We start from the raw sequence: 20,262 nt of genomic DNA, 5'->3' as shown, positions 1-20,262 counted from the left end.
AAATTACCTAGCCTTCCTGAGTCTCAGGTTTTATACGTGTAAAATGGGAACAATAACCCCTCTAGGTTTGTTGTGAGGATTAAGTAATAATGCATGTGAGTCAGTGACACTGCCATTCAGAAAGAAATTCAGATCCATGTCTAGGTATCCACTGGGTATGTCCATAACTAGATAGTTTTTGAAGAGGTTTGAGATCTTTTCCTTGCATGGATAGTGGAGTATGTGTGGTCGTGCTTATACTCAGAGGCTTTTTTTTAGCACAGATAAAATGCCAGAACAATAAAGATTTTGATCTCATGTGTTCCTTTATGCAAACAAGCTTGCCTAGCAAAATGGTGCAGATATACACAGATGAATGGACTTTATACAAATAAATGAAATTATGTTTCTCTAGTATAAAAATAGATCAAATGGTAAGAGCACATAAGTAGGTGAAATGGTAACATAAACTGACTTGTGTAATCAGAGGGTCAACGCTTGGCCTTTTCCTCTCTAAGCTTTTCTAATAGTTTTGTTGCTAAGGCTACCATGTTTTTGCCAGATTGGAAGAGGATTGTTAACTCTAATGAAGATTAAGTAGCTTTCCCAACTAGATTTTTTTAAAATAAGCATCAGTTAATGCTGCTGGCTTTCAAAGCCATATTCATGAAGAATGGAAAGATCTTTAAAGAGCTGCTCTCAGAGACTCCTAACTCTTGGAAATGAACAAGGGGTAGTGGAAGAGGAGGTGGGTAGGGGGATGGGGTGACTAGGTGACGGGCACTGAGGGGGGCTCTATGTTGCTCTATGTTGGCAAATTGAACTCCAGTAAAAAATAAATAAAAAAAGAAATAAAAAATAAAGATCTGCTCTAAGAAGATGTAACTAATAAAATTTGAAATTTAGCAGCATTTCTATTCCATAGTTATTCCAACACAAGTTTTTATCATGGTTACATTGAACAAAAATAACTTAAAACAGAACTTTACATATTTAATAAAAAGATGAAGATATTATTATTTACAACTTTAGCCAAAAATTAATTCCCTAAAGAGTAAAAGGTTATTTAATGAACAATTCTTTTGACTGGTTGGGAAATTGTTGCACCACTGCTCACAAATTCACACTTGATTTATTCTTTGAACGATATAGGTAAGTTACAGGATTAAGTCCTCTGTCTTTTGGTCCCTGCCATTAATTGGTTAAAGTCATCTGAGGACAGTGTAATTACAATGCTCCCAAAGAAACCTGGAGCTTTGTAAAGTACAGTAAATGGAAAGTAATTTGTTATGGACATTCAATTGCTAAAAGGATGTAAAAGGGTAGGAGCCATTGGGAAAGGTGAAGAAACACTGCTCTTGATGAGCTTGCTGAGGAGCCAAATGAGCTTCTTGATCATGAACAGAAGAGACCATCTAAAGTTTAAAAAATGTAGAGCTGTTTGTGTGTCCATTGATCCTGCAATTCTACTTGTGCACTAAAGCAGGAAAATTAAATGAAATATTACCTAACGAATACAGGTGCTGTGTTTTCTTCCTCTGATGTCTTTATATCTTTGTAGCCAGAAATCCCAATGTTAATTCCCAATAGGAAAGGCTGAATATTAAAGTTAAAAGTTCACCTTAATTTGAATATTGTAGCATTAGTGACATCTGGTGGAAAACAAGTTACAGGGTAGCATTATTTAGATATCCTGATCTATCCTGTATACTATCACTTTCACCAGATTTTCACACAGCCCTCTCCCCAAGTCCATGGGAAGAGTGTACTTTCTGGCCCCATTGAAGTTTGGCTTAGCTTTAAGTCTTACCTGCATCAGTGGAATATGGGCAAAAATGTCAGTGTGAAAGTTCTGAAGATAAGCTTTAGCAGTCCTGGTGAGGCATTGCCCCTTCAATGATAGAAGGAGACACGTACCCTGCAGATTTGCATGATAAGAAGACAAGCACTCCAGATAACCCACTGACTTACAGGGAAAAAATTGTTATTCTATGGTTGTTTGTGCAAAAGCCAATTAATACATGAGACTATTACACACCTCTGTGCGAATTCCCATGGAGGCTTGACTCCTCTCTCCAATTGATGACACTGGGAGAAGAATCCTGGAGACGTGTGGTTCAGTCCCTTCTGGGGCTCTATTTCAGACCCTGATAGGCCCAGTCGGAACATGTTTCCATTCCTCCACCTATGGTAAGCAAAACTGAGTCAAGAGTCCAGGGCAGGCCCATCAGGCTCTCTTAGAATCTTGGTTTCTCTGTATAACATGGTGTGGAAGTCATGTAGGGCTCTTTTTTTCTTCCAAACATTTATTTAAATTTTAGTTAACATATAGTGTAATATTGGTTTCAGGAGTATAATTTAGTGATTCATCACTTACACATAATACCCACTGTTCATAGGTCATTCGCAATTCTTGCATCTGTTGGTTTAAATATCTTCCTCTTAAAAAAATAAATAAATAAATATCTTCCTCTTAAGGTGGACTTCAAGGTATAGGAAAAGAGGGCAGGACAAGTTTAGTTGGAGCCATAGGCCAAAGCTTTTCCGATTGAGCTTTGCCAATAAAGCTTGTAGCTTGGCTCCCACTCAACTCTAATATATGTACTAGTAGGACTCAGTAGTGTTATAAGCCACAAAGTATAAGTGGTAATATTAGGACTGTTTAATTTGGCGAATAAAAACAACTGACAGAAATTTAAGTATTATCCGTGATCTATTAAGAAAGTTGCTACTGGTGAACATTTTTCAGGGAATGACCACATTATTTCTGCTTATTTAGCAGAGGTATTTAGTGTTTCCTAAAGCAGTTACTGCTTTCTAAAAAGAATTTCAAACTTTTGTCCCAAAAGTAGGACCAGAATTGTTAACTCTTCATATTTTTACTGAACTTCCAGTTCTGCTTTCCTTCTCAACCTAATGTTTCATGTTTAGAGGTTACAAACAGCCCAGAATTTAAATGTTTTAATCTTACTAGTGTCCACTTTGTAACATACCTCATGTTTGGAAAACCAGACTCTTGACCATACCTTAATTCAACATCATTTTCATTTCTGCAGAACTACTTTTCTTATTCAGGAAAAGGACACATGTGGGTGGACCTCAATTAGCTTCAACAATTCTCAAGGCAATGGGCTTTCACAGTAGCATTCACGATACCTGTCATCAATTACTGGCACTTATTTGTCTTGCAATGAGAGAATTGCCCTTTATTCTTAACAAGCAGGCAACTGGATCAAAGAGATTAGATTACTCAGGTGAAAAAACAAAGACAAATACATAATGAGATAAACCTGTGTAGTAACTGCCTGGAAGATTGCCATCTATTTTCCTCTCCATATCTCACGCTTTAGAAAGACCAGGACTTTGTTTCATTCATCCTAATACTTGGCACTTTAACAGGTGCTCACTTTGTAATTTCTGAATGAGTGATACAGGCCATGTGTTTTACTTTATAGTGAAGGTTAATGAGTTAAATCATATAAAAAGCTTAGAACGGTGTCTGATACTAAGCACTTAATTACAAAACAAGGTAACATTTAGAATAGAGATGAGAAAAGACGTCAGAAGTTTGCCTTAAACTGACCCTTAAAAAATAAGGAAAACTAGGCTGGCAATAAGGCTAAGAGGATAGAAAAGTTCTCCAGTACACTACATGCTAAAATGAATTAATTCCAATGACATCTATTATTTTTTACAGAGAATGATGCTTATTTTAAGTCTAAGGTTATAAGATTAAAGGGATATAATCAAAGCTTGTTCATTAAATTGAAAGTAACTCCAGATTTATTCAAGTTTGTATCCTTAGGCCTCAGTAGGCACAAGATATTATTTGCTATACTGAATCCATTCTATTGTATGTGTTAATACCACACCAATATAAACATATTTTAAGACAAATTTTAAACATACATATTTAACTTTATTTCATCATCATTTAAAGCTTGATTTTAGAAAACATAAAAAAAATTAAGAGTTCTGTATCACAGGAATTTAAACAGTGGCAATATACGTAGCTTTGTAGGTTCGAGTTCTACAACAAATTAAAATCAAATCATTGGAAATGTTTTCAATATGGAAAATAGACAAATAAAATAAATGGCAGAGACCTATTATGAGCAATGTTTCATTACTTGCAAGTTATCGTTAGATAATTTCAGAATCTAAACAAAGACTCTCAATATTCAGACTTCTGTTGCTGTATTTTACATTTAATATCTCCCTACCTATATTCCAGAGTCAAAGTCCTTGACCAAAAGGTCTGATTTAAGAAGGCATTTAGTTTTATGGCAAAAGTTATCCATCTACAGTTACCACTTTCAAGGAATTGACAACAATGCTGATGTGATCTGCTAGTTCCCTTTTGAACAATGTGCAATAATTTATGTCAACCCTGTATAAAGTTATACAGGTAGAAAAAATTGGACAATTATGCACAGTTCAATAGATGTAGAATGTTAAGTTTTCCCAGTCTAAAAATTAGCCAGTGATACAAAATTTATCAACTATAGTTGACTTGGTTTCAGGAAAACCGCATCTGAGAACTACAAGTACATCACTGTCCTTATCTCATCCTCAGTCACTGGTGGGAATTTTATAGGCCACCATGCTATTTACTTTGTGGATAGTAGTACTAAATGAACGAAGACGGACTTCCTCAGAATTGGTAACAAACTGTGGTCCTGACTCTTCCCATTTTTCAAGTACAACCAAATCCTTGTCTGTATAAATCAGTAGGTCAAATGAACCTAAATTGGATAAGATCATTAAAGTACAATTATTTTTCGAAAGGTACAACTATCCTTCCTGTCTCCCTCACATGTGAGCCAGCTATCATGTCAGAAAAGCTAGTTTAGCTTGATCTCTAATCAGTTATATTAGCTAATTGCTTTTCTTCAATGGAAATTTTAGTACAGAAAATACTGTACTCCCTTTTACTTAATGAAAAACTTGATTTTTTTCTTCAAAGAACCACTAAAGATATTTGCAGAAAGTATATAATTAATCACGAGACAGCATGAATCTAAGCCAGAGAAAAAGAACATCTTGGTTCTGTGACCGCTGTATCCCAATGCCCAGAAGTGTGTTAGGCATACAGTAGGCATTTAGGGTATATCTGATGAATGAAGGAGTAACTAATCTAGAAAAGAAAGACACAGTTATACCTGTCTAAGTCTTAATTATATACAAGGGAATGTGTATAAAATAAAAGAAATGGAAGAAATTACATCAAAATATTCAGGAGCACTGTAGAAAATTTTCATTCTTTCCCTATTCAGCACTTGTAAATAAAACACAACCAGCATTGCTTTAGATTCATGACGTTTTTCTCACTTATATACCATGACATGGATAATTAAGAAAAAATTCAACAAAACGGTTAATTCTTAAAGTAATAGCTTAGTCTTTCCACAAGAAATCTGAACCAACGTGAAGTCATACAATACTTACAAGAGACTTCCAACAGCGGCAGAAATGTCACGGTAGCTGTGATCTGTTGGATTACGGAGAGGATCTCATCCTGGATGGCCTTCTGAGACTTTTCTCTGGGTGTGCTACCAAAGAAACTAAATGAGTTGATTCATTTTAAGTTTTAACAAGTCATTTAAAACACTGATAAGATTATTTGTTTGATTAAATGCTTCAAAACTCAAATTAAGTAATGCATTCCAAAGGAGTTTTTAAAAAACAATTATAATTTCATTTATTATTCCAGATATTAAGGCTGATCTTAGTATCAGATCATTAAATAACAGATGACTAGAAAACCTGCTGAGTGCTTCAAGTCAGGAAACATTCAGGATATTGTAAAATAAAGATAACAATTAGTATCTAAGATCTTTAATTGGCATAATCATTTTGGTATTTTTAGGAATACCTAAATGTCTAATTCTGTAGTGCTTCAAAGAAGATGTTATATCAAGGTGTATTTATAATTAAACATTTTCTAGGGGAGGGGCAAGATGGCAGAAGACTAGTGTCCCCAAATCACCTGTCCCCACCAATTACCTAGATAATCTTCAAATCATCCTGAAAATCTATGAATTCAGCCTGAGATTTAAAGAGAGAACAGCTGGAATGCTACAGTGAGAAGAGTTCACGCTTCTATCAAGTTAGGAAGACGGGGTAAAAAGAAATAAAGAAACAAAAGGCATCCAAGGGAGAGGGGCCCCGCGAAGAGCCAGGCTAAGGCCGGGGTGAGTGTCCCCAGGACAGGAGAGCCCAGGCCCCAAGAAGCAGGAGCTTCACCAATCTTCCTGGGTGGAAAGGCCTCACAGGGAGTTGGAGCAGGACCCCAGAAAGGTGGGGATGCCCTCAGGCTCCCTGGGACACTAACAGAGCAACTGTGCCCTGGGGAGAGTGCGCTGAGCTCCCTAAGGGCTGCAGCATGGCATCGCTGGACCCGGGAGCAGCTCAGAGGGGCCCGGACGGCAGCTCTGTGGAGAGGTGGCTATGCGGTGGAGCGCAAATCCAACAGCGCAGGCCCAGGAGCACAGGGCGCCAGGGACACAGCCCAGGATCCGGCCTCCCCCCAGGACAGGCAGAGGCCAGGAGGGCCCAGGACGGGAAGGACGCTCCTGCCCCGAGCTGAGCAGATCAGCGGCCCCGCCCCAAGAGCATCCAGGTCCCTGCAGATGGAGAGCTCTGTAGTTACTGCGGGAGTAGACTCCAGAGCTCCAGAGCTGGCCGCTGCCACTGTGGTTGTTCCTTCTGGAGCCTCAAGGGGGTAAAAAAATCCCCCACTGAGCCCTGGAACAGGCAGGCGGCAGAGCAGATCCCCCAAGTGCTAACACCTGAAGATCAGCACAACAGGCCCGTCTCCCAGAAGACCAACTAGATGGACAAATTCCAGGGGAAGTCAAGGGAATTAAAGTACAGAAATAGAAGATACTCCCCTGTGTTTTTTTTTGTTTTTGTTTTTTTTGCTTTTTGATTTCTGTTTGCTTACCCTGCCCTTCTTTTTCCTTTCTTTATTTTTCTATCTCTGTTTCTTCTCTTTTTTACTTCCTTTTTTCTTTTTCTCTTTTCTTTCCTTCTATCTCTCCTCTCTTTTTCTCCTTTTCCCAATACAACTTGTTTTTGGCCACTCTGCACTGAGCAAAATGACTAGAAGGAAATCCTCAACTCAAAAGAAAGAATCAGAAACAGTCCTCTGTCCCACAGAGTTACAAAATCTGGATTACAATTCAATGTCAGAAAGGAAATTCAGAAGCACTATTATAAACCTACTGGGGGCTAGAAAAAAGCATAAAGGACTCAAGAGACTTCATGACTGCAATATTTAGATATAATCAGGCAGAAATTAAAAATCAATTGAATGAGGTGCAATCCAAACTAGAAGTCCACACAATGAGGGTTCATGAGGCAGAAGAATGAGAGGGAGACATAGAAGACAAGTTGATGGCAAAGAGAGAAACTGAGGGAAAAAGAGACAAACAATGAAAAGACCATGAAGATAGATTAAGAGAAATAAACGACAGACTGAGGAAGAAAAACCTACATTTAATTGGGTTTCCCAAGTGCTCCGAAAGGGCCGGAGGGCCAGAATATGTATTTTAACAAATCCTAGCTGAAAACTTTCCTAATCTGGGAAGGGAAACAGGCATTCTGATCCAGGAGATAGAGAGATCCCCCCCTAAAATCAATAAAAACCATTAAACACCTCGACATTTTTTTTTATTTATTTATGATAGTCACAGAGAGAGAGAGAGAGAGAGAGAGGCAGAGACACAGGCAGAGGGAGAAGCAGGCTCCATGCACCGGGAGCCTGACGTGGGATTCGATCCCGGGTCTCCAGGATCGCGCCCTGGGCCAAAGGCAGGCGCTAAACCACTGCGCCACCCAGGGATCCCAACACCTCGACATTTAATAGTGAAGCTTGCAAATTCCAAAGATAAAGAGAAGATCCTTAAAGCAGCAAGTGACAAGAAATCCCTGACTTTTATGGGGAGGAGTATTAGGGTTACAGCAGACCTCTCCACAGAGACCTGGCAGGACAGAAAGGGCTGGCAGGATATATTCAGGGTCCTAAATGAGAAGAACATGCAACCAAGAATACTTTATCCAGCAAGGCTCTCATTCAGAATAAAAGGAGAGAGAAAGACCTTCCAAGACAGGCAGGAACTGAAAGAATATGTGACCTCCAAACCAGCTCTGCAAGAAATTTTAAGGGGAAACTCTTAAAATTTCCCTTTAAGAAGAAGTTCAGTGGAACAATCCACAAAAAAAGGACTGAATAGATATCATGATGACACTAAACTCCTACCTGTCAATAGTAACTCTGAACGTGAACGGGCTTAATGACCCCATCAAAAGGTCCAGGGTTTCAGACTGGATAAAAAAGCAGGACCCATCGATTTGCTGTCTACAAGAGACTCATCTTAGACAGAAGGACACTTACAGCCTGAAAACAAAAGGTTGGAGAACCATTTACCATTCAAATGGTCCTCAAAAGAAAGCAGTGGTAGCCATCCTTATATCAGATAAACTGAACTTTACCCCAAAGACTGTAGTAAGAGATGAAGAGGGACACTATATCATACTTCAAGGATCTATCCAACAACAGGACTTAACAATCCTCAATATATATGCCCTGAATGTGGGAGCTGACAAATATATCAATGAATTAATAACCAAAATTAAGACATATTTAGATAATAATACACTTCTACTTGGTGACTTCGATTTAAGGCTTTCTGCACTGGATAGGTCTTCTAAGCACAAAATCTCCAAAGAAACAAGAGCTTTAAATGATACACTGGACCAGATGGACTTCAGGTATCTACAGAACTTTACATCCAAACTCAACTGAATACACATTCTTCTCAAGTGCACATGGAACTTTCTCCAGAATAGACCACATCCTGGGTCACAAATGGGGTTTGAACCGATACCAAAATATTGGGATCGTCCCCTGCATATTCTCAGACCATAATGCCTTGATATTAGAACTAAATCACAACAAGAAGTTTGGAAGGCCTTCAAACACGTGGAGGTTAAGGATCATCTTGCTAAAAGATGAAAGGGTCAACCAGGAAATTAAGGAAGAATTAAAAAGATTCATGGAAACTAATGAGAATGAAGGTACAACCATTCAAAATCATTGGGATGCAGCAAAAACAGTCCTAAGGGGGAAATACATCGCAATACAAGCATCCACTCAAAAACTGGAAAGATCTCAAATACAAAAGCAAACCTTACATATAAAGGAGCTAGAGAAGAAACAGCAAATAGATCCTACACCCAGTAGAAGAAGAGAGTTAAGAAAGATTCGAGCAGAACTCAACGAAATCAAGACCAAAAGAACTGTGGAACAGGTCAACATAAACAGGAGTTGGTTCTATGAAAGAATTAATAAGATAGATAAACCGTTAGCCAACCTTATTAAAAAGAAGATAGAGAAGACTCAAATTAAGAAAATCATGAATGAGAAAGGAGAGATCACGACCAACACCAAGGAAATACAAACGATTTTAAAAACATATTACGAACAGCTATAGGCCAATAAATTAGGCAATCTAGAAGAAATGGATGCATTCCTGGAAAGCCACAAACTACCAAAACTGGAACAGGAAGAAATAGAAAACCTAAACAGGCCAATAACCAGGGAGGAAATTGAAGCAGTCATGAAAAACCCCCCAAGACACAAAAGTCCAGGGCCAGATGGCTTCCCAGGGGAATTCTATCAAACGTTTAAAGAAGAAACCATACCTATTCTACTAAAGCTGTTTGGAAAGATAGAAAGAGATGGAGTACTTCCAAATTCTTTCTTTGAGGCCAGCATCACCTTAATTCCAAAACCAGACAAAGACCCCACCAAAAGGAAAATTACAGACCAATATCCCTGATGAACATGGATGCAAAAATTCTCAACAAGATACTAGCCAATAGGTTCCAACAACACATTAAGAAAATTATTCACCATGACCATGTACAATTTATCCCCGGGACAGAAGGCTGGTTCAATACTCATAAAACAATGTGATTCATCATATCAGCAAGAGAAAAACCAAGAACCATAGGATCCTCTCATTAGATGCAGAGAAAGCATTTGACAAAATACAGCATCCATTCCTGATCAAAACTCATCAGAGTGTAGGGACAGAGGGAACATTCTTCAACATCTTAAAAGCCATCTACCTAAAGCCCACAGCAAATATCATTCTCCATGGGGAAGCACTGGGAGCCTTTCCCCTAAGATCAGGAACAAGACAGGGATGTCCACTCTCACCACTGCTATTCAACATAGTATTGGAAGTCCTAGCCTCAGCAATCAGACAAAAAAAAGGCATTAAAGGCATTCAAATTGACAAAGAAGAAGTCAAACTCTCCCTCTTTGCCGATGACATGATACTCTACATAGAAAACCCAAAAGCCTCCACCCCAAGATTGCTAGAACTCATACAGCAATTTGGCAGTGTGGCAGGATACAAAATCAATGCCCAGAAATCAATGGCATTTCTATACACTAACAATGAGACTGAAGAAAGAGAAATTAAGGAGTCCATCCCATTTACAATTGCACCCAAAAGCATAAGATACCTAGGAAGAATCCTAACCAAAGAGGTAAAGGATCTATACCCTAAGAACTATAGAACACTTCTGAAAGAAATTGAGGAAGACACAAAGAGATGGAAAAATATTCCATGCTCATGGATTGGCAGAATTAAGATTGTGAAAATGTCAATGTTACCCAGAGCAATGTACATGTTTAATGCAATCCCTATCAAAATACCATGGAGTTTCTTCAGAGAGAACAAATTATTTTAAGATTTGTGTGGAATCAGAAAAGACCCCGAATAGCCAGGGGAATTTTAAAAAAGAAAACCATAGCTGGGGGCATCACAATGCCAGATTTCAGGTTGTACTACAAAGCTGTGGTCATCAAGACAGTGTGGTACCAGCACAAAAACAGACACATAGATCAATGGAACAGAATAGAGAACCCAGAAATGGACCCTGAACTTTATGGTCAACTAATATTCGATAAAGGAGGAAAGACTATCCATTGGAAGAAAGACAGTCTCTTTAATAAATGGTGCTGGGAAAATTGGACATCCACATGCAGAGGAATGAAACTAGATCACGCTCTTTCACCACACACAAAGATAAACTCAAAATGGATGAAAAATCTAAATGTGAGACAAGATTCCATCAAAATCCTAGAGTAGAACACAGGGAACACCCTTTTTGAACTCGGCCACAATAACTTCTTGCAAGATACATCCATGAAGGCAAAAGAAACAAAAGCAAAAATGAACTATTGGGACTTCATCAAGATAAGAAGCTTTTGCACAGCAAAGGATACAGTCAACAAAACTACAAGACAACTTATAGAATGGGAGAAGATATTTGCAAATGACGTATCAGATAAAAAGGGTTAACATCCAAGATCTATAAAGAACTTCTTAAACTCAACACCAAAGAAACATACAATCCAATCATGAAATGGGCAAAAGACATGAAGAGAAATCTCACAGAGGAAGACATAGACATGGACAACACGCACATGAGAAAATGCTCTGCATCACTTGCCATCAGGGAAATACAAACCAAAACCACAATGAGATACCACCTTACACCATGACAGTTGGGAAAATTAACAAGGCAGGAAACCACAAATGATGGAGAGGATGCGGAGAAAAGGGAACCCTCTTACACTGTTGGTGGGAACGTGAACTGGTGCAGCCACTCTGGAGAACTGTGTGGAGGTTCCTCAAAGAGTTAAAAACAGCCCTGCCCTATGACCCAGCAATTGCACCTCTGGGGATTTACTTCAGAGATGCAGATGCAATGAAACGCCGGGACACCTGCACCCACCTGCACCCGGATGTTTCTGGAAGCAATGTCCACAATAGCCAAACTGTGGAAGGAGCCTCGGTGTCCATCGAAAGATGAATGGATAAAGAAGATGTGGTTTATGTATACAATGGAACATTACTCAGCCATTAGAAATGACAAATACCCACCATTTGCTTAACGTGGATGGAACTGCAGGGTATTATGCTGAGTGCAGTAAGTCAGTCGGAGAAGGACAAACATTGTATGTTCTCATTCATTTGGGGAATATAAATAATAGTGAAAGGGAATATAAGGGAAGGGAGAAGAAATGTGTGGGAAATATCAGAAAGGGAGACAGAACATACATACTCCTAACTCTGGGAAACGAACTAGGGGTGGTGGCAGGGGAGGAGGGCGGGGGTGGGGGTGACTGGGTGGTGGGCACTGAGGGGGGCACTTGACGGCATGAGCACTGGGTGTTATTCTGTATGTTGGTAAATTGAACACCAATAAAAAATAAATTCATTAAAAAATAAAATAAACATTTTCTAAAACAGACCAAAGGCTTCAGGAACAAACTACATTTCATTATGAGAGAGAGTTCTGAGTTTACAGGTAAGCATGCCTGGGACAATGCTAAGAATTAGCATATAATGAGGGGGCATTTCCCATCCAGAGGATCTAAGAACTTCAGTTCAGAGTGTCTTAGGAAGTTTATAGCGTTAAATGAAATACAGTAGAGCTGCATATCAAGCTAGGAGAAAATCTAGGATAATACTTCATGGTTAAAAGTACCTTGACACAATCCATTAAATGGTCCACCTAATACATCATGTGTAGCTTACATATAGCACCATAAATACTAAAGGGTGAAATTTATGGATTTTAGACTAAGGGCAGTTATGTTAAAAGTACACTATACAAGTCCATAATAGGCACGACTCTTTTGTGAGCACAGTTTGTGAGTCTTATTCTTCTCCACGGGAGATCTAACATAGTTAGAAACAAACTACCTTATACGAAACTAGTTCAATATAGTTAGAACTCATTTAGTCAAGAAAACAAGTTTTGGAAAAAAAATCTATGAAAGTGGAAGCAGTTTAATTCATACTTACCTGTCATCTTTTGCAGTCTTGTCGCACTCAATATCAAACTTCCACCTTTCAAGGACTTCACCGCTTTCAATATTTGAGATGAATACCACCAGTTTCTGAACTGAACACTTGTATAACCAATCTGCAATACAGAACAGGGCATCTTTTTTGGTTCACTGCATTACAAAGTAACTCTTCCCAGGTCTCACTTTCTGCCCTTAGCAAATTCCTACCACTGGTATTTTGGAACTCCTCCAACCTGTACAGAAAACTTGCCTCACAATAACCTAGCTCCCATTGTCCAATTCTCAGTATCCGTACCAGATGTAGTTAGTACTGAATGCTAAGCACAGAGTAGTGAACATGCAGTATACTCTAATCCAAGGTATTCCAGAAGATGAGCATTAATCTAATCACTGCAGCAATAAATGCAAATTTTTAATTGTAATAAATGTTAAGAAGGTGCAGTATGTGATCCAATGAGAGAATATAGGAAAATTTGACTCAGGGAATTCTCACTTGACTTCAGTTCTACAAATAAATACCATTAAATATGCAAACGATTACAGAAAAGGGTACAGGTCTAAAATACTGAAAAGCGAAAAGTATCTGACCAGAGGATTGAAAGGGTAATACAAATACAGTTAAGAAAGGGAGAATGAACAAGGTCGGTTTGTGCAAGATACATAGGGGTCAGACCACACAAGGTCACATGGGGTAAATTAAAGAACTTATACTTCAAGAATCAGGGAAGTCATTACTGTGTCTGAAGTAGGGTGTGATGTGATTAAACTTACTTTCAGAACTATCCTTTAGGCTGTGATGTGTGGAAAGTAGAGTGGAAGTAAAGAGAGGATCTAGGGATGCTAATTGATTAGTAATTCAAGCAAGAGGTACTGAAGGCTTATAGAAGGATAAATTGGTAGAGATGGATCAGTATAGGTAGGGTCAAGAGATTTCGTGATTAAAATTGTTAAGATTTATTGGATACTTATGAGACTAAGGAAGAGGAAATACTCAGAGATAGTTGCCAACTTTCTGGTTTATACCACTGGTTGGAAGGTTGATCCATTCATTGAAAGAGAATGGAAATGAGACATGATGCTTACAATTTTTTTAAGGTTTTATTTTTCTTCTTTTTTAAAGATTTTATTTATTTATTCATGACAGATAGAGAGAGAGGAAGAGATACAGGCAGAGGGAGAAGCAGGCTCCATGCAGGGAGCCTGATGTGGGACTCGATCCCAGGTCTCCAGGATCATGCCCTGGGCTGAAGGCAGTGCTAAACTGCTGAGCCACCCGGGCTGCCCTAAGGTTTTATTTCTAAGTAATCTCCACACCCAATGTGGGGCTGGAACTTACAACCCAAGATCAAGAGTTGCATGCTCTACTGACTGAGCCAGCCAGGACCCCCTTAAATTTAGTTTTCAAGTATCACTAGGTTAGCCACATGTGGATATCAAGGGAGCCACTTACTATATGAGCAAAGAGAAGACTTGGGTTGGATGTATGTTTATGAGTCAACTACACAAAGATTGTTAGTAAAGTTATGAATGTGTCAGAAGTCATCTTAGAGATTATAATAAGGGGGCCTCATAATGAGCCCTGAATTAATCTTGGAACTTGGGATAATATACTCAAGAATACACAGTTTTTTTTTGTTTTGTTTTTTAAGACACAAAAACAATCTTGTAATATTTAGGACTTGTGGGCCACCTAGGTCTCTTGCGTAGTTTTTAAAAAACTAGCCTTGAGAAATCTGAAAACACTCAGTTTGCAGGTAGTACAAAAATAGGCCATTTGCTGGATATGGGCCATCAGTCTTGCTGACCCCTTGACAAAAACCAACCTTGTCTCAATTTTGCTCGGAAGAGGAAGAGATTAGGTAGTCACTTAAAGATCTGGGGTGGGTGGAAATTTTTTTCTTTTAAAACTGAAGACACATGAAACCAATGAAAATATCTCAAAACAAAGAAATCAGAAATACCAGAGAAGAACTAGGGTAGATTCCTTAAGAAGGCTAGAGGGATGGGGATTCAAAGAGATTGAACAATTTGCCTCTAAGAAAAACAATTCCTCCATTCTAACTAAAATAAAAGGGACAAATTAAATAAGAAGGTCTACATACAACTGAGGTGAAATGTCCTAAGTGTAGCCTTAAAGGAGACAACCTAAAAACCAGTAACTTAGGCAGGGCTTGCTTCTTCATCAAATTAAGGTGACATAGATTCTTAGTTACTTCTATGTTTCAGGCTAAGTAATCTGAGTATCACCCTGGGTGATTTAGCCCTGAAGATGATAAAAACACAATTAATAGAATTTTAAAAATAAAGCCTCTTGAAACAAACAAACAAACAATATATATATATATATGACTCAGGTATAAAAAAATTACTGTAATTTTTTTTTTTTTTGGAACTAGTTTTGGAAGGTGAAATGAGGAGCCAGGGAGAAATATCCTATAACACAGAAAAATTAGAAGTGAGAATCCTAAGTAGAGAAAAACATGGAAAAAAGAGACAGAATAGATGGAGAACAAGTATCCATTCAACAAGTATTCAGTAATTTCTTGAGCTAAGAAAAAACAAGGGGTGTTCAGATAGAAATGGCTAACGTACAGGCAGGATTTTAACAAAGACAAATGAAGACAGTAAGACATTAAAAAACTTTATTGGGTATTCTATTAGTAGTATTTTTTTAAGTTTAGTTCCCAGGCTGGATCCAATTTCATTTTCTTTTATCTTAAAATAATGACGGTTTTAAACTCTAGGCAGCTATAGAAAATATATCATGTTAAAAATATGTAGTGGATTTCTCTCCAATAATAAACATCATCATAGTTATGTAAAATTCCAACTTGTTCCACGTGGCTACACGAACTGCAAAAATCACTTCAAAAGGAGTTGATAGAGATTGTTTTGTGAAGCCAGATCAGATTCCTAACATCAACATATTTAACCCACTCAAAATGTGGTAGGGAAGAGTGGACTTTCTTTCACTTTATTATTTGCTTCCTTCCGATGGAGAATCACTATATTTGAGATTGCAGTGTTCTACACCTCTTTGTATAGAGCTGAAAAATGAACACCAAGATGCCAGAAAGTACGGGTCCAAGAAGACCTGCAAAACTCAAATTGGTTTTCAACAATTAAATACCTTTCACTTGTCCACTACATGATTGAATTATTTTATGAGCTCAGGATCTGTTGTTATAAGCAAGGTGAGTCCGTATTTCTGCCCTCTGGTAGAGGTTTCAGATGGATATATGCCACGCTGATATAAAATGCTGTTGATGCCAAATGCTGAAAACAAAAGGAATGTTAAAGTTATTTCCACTTTGTAACTCTGGAAAATAAAGCCTATTTAGATGTGGCTGCGGTTTCATTCATGGCATCAAACTGAAAAAGCCTAAACGTGCGTTTGTGCGTGTCTTGCTGAAAGCAGAGTAGGGGAAAAGTACCACTGAAAATCCTTAAAAATGTTGCTTCTAAATCAAAAGAACACGATACCTGCGTTTATGCGGAAATAAAAATGCCAAACTGCATTAACCTAGCGTCCAAGTAGAACTACAAGCTCAGGGTAATGCAAGCCCCAATTCAGGTTACGTGATCACAGGGTGTGGAAATAGGCTTTTGCGTCTGGATTAGCAATTGATTGATTAACCGGTCGGATGCTCCAGAGCAAGCCTCTCCTCACTTTTCCCTCCTCTTCTCCTGCCAGAGTCTATCAGAGGGTACAAGCATGGCCTGGTCCTAAATCTAGCCCATCGCCCTCAGTACCGGAATCAAAGCTTGGTGGATGGGCTGTTCAAAGTGCACTGGGCTCCACCGCTCGGGGTGGTGCCGGGCGGCCGGGCTGGGCAGCCTGTGGGATCCGCAGTTTCCCGCAAGGCTGCTGGTGCAGGGGCGCGGCGCGAGGCAGGCCGGGCAGCACCTGGGCTTCCCGCTCCCCCAGGAGCAAGGCGCCTAGATTAGATTCTCCAGCCAGGCGGGCGCTGGAGCAGAGCCGCCCCCCACCCCCGGCCCCCGCCTCCGGGCCGGCCGGGCCTCCAGGGCCGCTGGCCTCAGCTGTCCCCGCCCTCTGGCCTGCGGGAGGGGGACTCACAGAAGAACTGGGCCACGATTTCCGCCTCTGCTCGCGGGAGAGCTGCGGCGCCACGGCCAGGCCTAGGGACGAGGGAGCGCGCTGCTGCCCGGCAGACCAGACGGCGACCGCACAGCCTCCAACGGTTCCCGCCAGTCGTTTGGAAAGTAACGACGCTGCTCCCCGGGGCCTTCGCGCAGGCGCGACGAGCCTCTCGGCCCGCCCAGCGCCAGTCTCCCCGCTCGCCGGAGGGGGCGCCTCGCGCAGGCGCAGTGGGTAGGCGTGGTCAGGCGCTTCCGGGCTGTCGGGGCTCGAAGGGTCCTGGCGGGCACCTGGAATTGTGGTCGCGGGGCCGCAGCTGAGGCGAGAGGACTGCAAAACCTGGCTCTGACGCCCGCTCCGAGGCCTGCGGAGTGAGGCCCAGGATCCCAGTTCGGCAGTTTCAAAGCGATTTTCTGGTTTTTTTTGTTTTCAAAGTGATGTGAACTGCGCGCCGGTTGCATCTTAACGTGGCCCCAGGGACCCCCCCCCCCCCCCCCGCAAACTTTTGCTTAGATGCTTCGAGCCAGTCAAGAAGCCGCCTGCGTGGCACCGAGCACAGCTGGAGAGGGCCTGGTGACTGTCTGCCCGCGCAGCTTTTAAGAAATTGGGGGCGGCCCGGGCGGCCCAGCGGTTGACGCGCCTTCAGCCTGGGCCTGACCCTGGAGCCCAGGGGTGGAGTCCGCGTGGGGCTCCCTGCGTGGAGCCTGCCTCTGCCTCTGCCTGTGTCTCTGCCTCGCTCTCTCTCTTTCTCTGTGTGTCTATCGTGAATAAATACATTCTTCTCAGATTTAGAACAAACTTGCTTTATGACAAGATGTTGGCCTCAAGAATAAAATAACACTTAGTGATTTGAAAGAAACCTTTCTATAAGAATAATGATTCAAAAAAAAGAAGAAAAATGATTCAATACTTTGTCCATGTAAAAAATTAATATGCAAAGTGAATGTAAATATAAATGGTATCCCTATAATAGTTACAAGGATATGAAATATGTAATGTATTATGATTCAGCTTTTCATTTTGATGTATTTCACATATACTGATAGCTTGGAAGCCATTAAATACATTTTTCCTTCATTTTACTTTGAGCTGAATTTAAACATATACCCTGAATTTTTAAGAGGTATTATTTCACATGTAAACAGTGCCATCTTCTGGCAGTTGAAACTATTTGTGTATTGACCTACAATTCATTATGGATTGTACTGTCGTTTTCTTGGCAAGTAATGTGTAGTTTAACGAATAAAAACCCATAATCTTGGGGCATGTGGTTGGCTCAGGAAGTTAAAGTTCCGACTCTTGGTTTTGGCTCTGATCATGATTTCAGGGTCCTGGAATTGAGCCCTGTATGGGGCTCAGAGCTCAGTTCTGAGTCGGCTTGAGATTCTCTGCCTCTCCCCCTGCCCTTCCCACTCATGCATACTCTCTAAATAAATAAATAAATAAATAAATAAATAAATAAATAAATAAATAAATAAATAAGTCTTGGGGGGAATAACTTTAAACTAAAATCAGTTGATTTTTTTTAAATAGCCTTTAAAAATAAAAGCATTCATTACCATGTCTTTAAATTGATAAAATTTAAAAAGGGATTAAGTCAGGAACTCTAGATTCTACTACTAAATATTCTAACTAGATATTGAATCTTAAACTCATCACATATCTACTCAGGACCTCAGTCTCCTCAACTGAGGAAATAAGACTCTTCAACTGTTCAACTAAGTCATTAATTAAGTTACTTTCAGTCTAAAGTTCCACTTGATTTTTAGTTTAAAAATTTCATTTCTGGTTTTAGCATCCCAATATTGAGTGTAGGCCTGTTTATGACACTTTTTCATAGTTATCTCTTTTACTGATGTGGTTTTGTCTGGTTATGCTCTCTGCTTGAATTTTCTACAGAAATAAATCTTAATTTATATTTATCCTTCTCATTGCCCAAATAGCCTTCTCCTACACATTAGAAAGACATCACTGAATTGTAAATAAAACTAAACTGAAGTAACTGAAAACAAGTTTTTAAAAACTTTCATGATGATTTAAATAAGATGTCAATGTCAAACCGAGCAATTAAAATAGCAAAGACACCTCTCAGGGATGCCTGGATGGCTCAGCAGTTGAGCATCTGCCTTTGGTGCAGGTCCAGATCCCAGGATCTGGGATGGAGTCACATCGGGTTCCTTGTGGGGAACCTGCTTCTCCCTCTGCCTCTGCCTCTCTCTCTGTGTCTCTCATGAATAAGTAAATAAAATCTTAAAAAAGAAAAAAAGAAATCTCTCCAAAGCTTCTGGATTCTTAAGTGTTTACAAAATAAATAAGAAACAGAATAGGCTCAAGTTTGGGCAGTTCTTCCTAACATCCCCATAGATTTTACCAACACTAGCCTGTATTACAGGCTTGTCCCCTCGGATTTATTTAGTGTACCCTTCTTCCTTTGAGTCATTAACTCAATTTTCAAAATATCTTGTTCTGATACACATATACCTTCTTATTCAAACTCTTTGGCATCCATCTAGTCTAGGCTCTCAACTTCCTAGGCCTGCATTACTAAAATATCCGTTATGGAATATCTGAAAAGCATAAAAGCTTTTCTAAAAGTAATGTAAGGATCATCTGGGATGCTGGTTAAAGTGTGTCATCTCCTATACCAGCACTGTCTGACAGAAATTTCAGATGAGTCACAAATGTAATTTTAAATAGTCATGTAGTCAGATTCAAAAACTAAAATGAAACAAGTAAAATTAACCTGATGCATGTGAAAATATTATTTCAATATGTAATCAATTAAAAACCATATCAGTGTGAAACTTTACATTCTTTTTTTTATACTAGTCTTTGAAATCTGGTATTTTTATAATTGTAGCATATCTCAGTTCAGACAAGCACATTTCAAGTGCCTACGAGCCAGCTGTGGCTAGTGGCTATGGTACTGGACTGAATCAGATTCGAAGAAAAGAGAATAAAAGTCAGGAGTCTACATATAGCAAAATACCCAAGTGATTCTTTCACACTCTCAAGTTTGAGGACCACCACTCTAGACTGACCTATATACAATCCACTCTACAACCACTATTGAATTTACACTTCAAAAAAATGCCCCTTTAATTATGTCAGTTCTAAGAGCCTAGAAATCCCTGGTACATCCAACTCAGGTGGATATTTGAAGCTCCCAAAATGTGGCCTCACCTCATCCATCCAACCTGCTCTCCAATTTGAAAAGGTCTTGGGTTCTTCCATGAAATTTTCCTAGGCAAATAGTCAAATGATCATTCATTCAACAAATATTGAT

The 20,262-nt window shown here is 39.5% G+C and overlaps 1 protein-coding gene across 1 annotated transcript in view; it reads right to left on the bottom strand.

Moving 5' to 3' along the window:
- The window catches only part of LOC144309692 (uncharacterized), a 60,290-nt gene extending 58,632 nt beyond the window's left edge, over nt 1–1,658 (bottom strand). Inside the window, exon 1 of the mRNA XM_077890794.1 lies at nt 1,487–1,658. The gene's annotated coding sequence lies outside the window, so the exon portion shown is untranslated. The remainder of the gene's footprint in view (nt 1–1,486) is intronic.
- Between the last annotated feature and the right edge of the window lie 18,604 nt (nt 1,659–20,262).

The sequence above is a fragment of the Canis aureus genome, unplaced genomic scaffold (assembly GCF_053574225.1).
Source record: "Canis aureus isolate CA01 unplaced genomic scaffold, VMU_Caureus_v.1.0 ptg000165l_RagTag, whole genome shotgun sequence".
NCBI classification, from domain to species: domain Eukaryota; kingdom Metazoa; phylum Chordata; class Mammalia; order Carnivora; family Canidae; genus Canis; species Canis aureus.
The sequence above is the reverse complement of the archived record's forward strand: the minus strand, read 5'-3'. Positions and strand labels throughout refer to the sequence as shown.